Source organism: Quercus suber, unplaced genomic scaffold (genome assembly GCF_002906115.3).
Source record: "Quercus suber isolate HL8 unplaced genomic scaffold, Cork oak 2.0 scaffold_761, whole genome shotgun sequence".
NCBI classification, from domain to species: Eukaryota; Viridiplantae; Streptophyta; class Magnoliopsida; order Fagales; family Fagaceae; genus Quercus; species Quercus suber.
Genome location: NW_027070197.1, coordinates 316,226 through 319,408, shown reverse-complemented (window position 1 = coordinate 319,408; position 3,183 = coordinate 316,226).

Genomic DNA, 3,183 nt, shown 5'->3' with positions numbered 1-3,183 from the left:
TCTACCGGAAGCTATCACATGCATATATTGGTCAAATTTCTGTCTTGATTAACATTATTAAATACAGAAAATCTTATTACACATTTATTGTTTTATATTTCATACTCCTTTTTAAAATTGTATTTAGAAAATATGATTTCACAATTATAACTGAAATGGTCTTTTAAAAACACAATTTCAATTTAAGTGGCAATGTATGTATAGTTTCATTACTCAATAAAGTGTACATTTGGCAATCAATAAAAAGTTAGTTTTTTATTAAATTATCTATGTTTTGCCAGTCTGACACTATTTATCTTAGTTTTATTTCAAATAATCTATCTTTCAGTTTTTTGGAAGTAAACTAGTTTTTAGATTTTTTGCCTCATATTATGCAAATAAACTACCAGAAATAAGCAATTTTCAAACAAAAATTAAATAACCCTAAAAAACTAAAGAAAAATAAATAAATCCACTTAAGAATCAAGAAAATCAATCACATGAGAGCACACAAAATTTATGTGAAAAACCCACAAATATAGCTAAGAAAACCAAGGAACAAATTCAACAAATCCTCTATAATAAAATAGAAATTACAATACTTAAATGAATGTCCAAAACTTGAATTCACAATAAATTTAAAAAAGTACATGAATAAATTTTTAGGAGTAAATACAATCTCACCACAAAATGTTGGAACCCAATGAAACCAATGACATGAAAAGAGATTTATTCCGGAAAACCTCCCAATTCGATATCCATTGTGTGAGTCCTGAGCAAAAGATAAACAATCACCTTCTTCTTCTCTCACCACTTGCACACTCTCTGTGTGTTTTCTCCTCCTCCTTGCTCTATCTCACGAAGGACACCAGCACAATACTGTTTTTCAATAAATAAAAGGTTATGGCTTGTTTGGTAATGCTGTTCTAATAACGTTGTTTGTATTTTTTGGAAATACATATAGGTGAAAAAGTGTGTGAAAATACGTGTAATGTTGTTTAAACACTGAAAACTGTTGTTTAAAATACACTATCAAACAACCTGTTTTCTTAACTTATCCAACAAGTTCATTAAATAAGAAATAATGGTGTGGGTTAGACCACTAAAAGTGTGGTGCAACCTATAATCTTCGCTTCCAACCCATTGAAGAAGGAGATCTTCAACTCAACTTTTTAGTTAGACTTCATGTTAGTCAACTTGTCAACTGGATTTTTCTCTTTGTGAATCTTCCTCACTTGCATTAACTTGAGACGGAGTGGGTAGTCTAGAAACCACTACCCAAGAGGAAAACAACTCTCACAAGCAATGGAATTGTGGAAGAGCCAAGCATGGGGGCGGGGGGCAAATAAACAAGGGTCATGTTCACAGGTGCCTTAAGAGTAATTGTTAATAAATCATATTAGAAAAGTTTTAACATCATTTTTATGAAAAATATAATAATTTGTCAACATAATTAATTGTTTTATCATTTTTCCATAAAATGTTTCTAAAAATAGTTCCTAAACCAATACCCTTAGGGCATTTATTAACATTTCCCAATAAACAATGTGATAAATAAAAAAATTTCCGTTTTTATTCATGCCATTTTCTTATCATATAATATACTATAGAATTGAAAACAAAATACTTTAAAACCAAATCAAGATACAAATGAAATATTTTATAACCCAATATATGTATTGCAAAAACTATATATATTAAACTTGACAAATTTATGTCAAGATTAAAAAAAAATATATCTGACATCTTTAGCCTGTCTCTAATCAACTATCATGCAATCACTAAATAGGTACAAAATAAACAAAAATGAAAAATCTAAGTATTTCATTTTGAATTGCATGCTAGTTTGATAATTGTTAATTTCTGGTAGCTTATTTGTATAATATAAAACAAAAAGTTCAAAACCAGTTTATTTTCAAAAGTTAAAAATTAGTTCATCTAAAATAAAGTTGAAATTAAAAGCAGTGTAGACCTACAAACAATACATAAAATAAGCAAAAACTAGTTTATAATCATTACCCAAACATACATAGTCTACACTCTTTAAAAAACCTAAAATTATCAAGTATCAAAATTGAAGTGAAGTTCTCAATAATTTCCCTTTCAATATGGACAACCAAATTGTCTACTAGAAACCTATCCTCCATTTTGTTGGGTAGTCTTGTTCTAACAACTTTCATAGCCAAAACTGCCCGTTCACTAGTTGTTGTGGACATAGGAAGTGTCAAAATAAGACAAATTAAGCTATCAACGAGAGGATACACTATTGAATTTTCTATATCTACTAACCCTTAACATAATTTCCCAATAGAAGACAAATTTTGTAATTTCAGATGATTAGGTACATCAAATTCAAAATACTTCAACTGATATGACAAATTAAGTTTCTCCTGATTAGAAAAATGAAAAGGATAATACTTTTCCACAAGACTACTTATATCATCAATTTTAAAAGATTTATAACCATTTTGGATCTAAAGCTGAGATAAGTGTTAAAAGTTCCATTTCCCCTTCACCAAACATACTATTAAGCTCTTGCAATTGAAAATTGTTCAAATTAGGAATGTTTATTTCAAATTGTTTGGAGAAAGAGATAATATTCTGAAGAAATTTATTTTAACCATCTTCTCTTAACTTTTGAAGGCAAGCTTTTGTAGTTGAAAATAGATGACTAATATTTGCGATGTTTTGAGATTTTTGTTGCAAAGCTTGACAAAATACATTAGTAATACCCATTGATGAAGCACAAAGTCACCTCGTCAGTATGTTCCTCGTCAATGTCGATAGACGAAGCCAATTTTCTGTTAAGAGCAAATAGGGTAAAGGTGAAAGACACCAGGGTGGTGCTAGCCTAGGGCCCTTCAATACTTAAGCTAGATAATCTCTCTTTAGGAATCTATAGCATATGCTGCAATATGATGTGTGTGTGAGTTCACTTACTTGAGTTAGTTGGCTTTATATAACCAGTACTTAAGTTAATGCGTTTGTCCATTGATCTTCCCTGGATGTTGCACCTGAATGAATTGCAGCATTAATGGCAATGAAGTCTCCTCTTAATTCGTAACATTTGAGCGGCGACTCATCAAGGCTTCTGTAACAGCTCTCTTACCATTACTCATTACTAGCTAGATTGGTGGAGTTATTTCTGACTTTAATGTGCTTTTGGTCGTCCACTAGAATGGACAACCATTTAATCACTGTTCG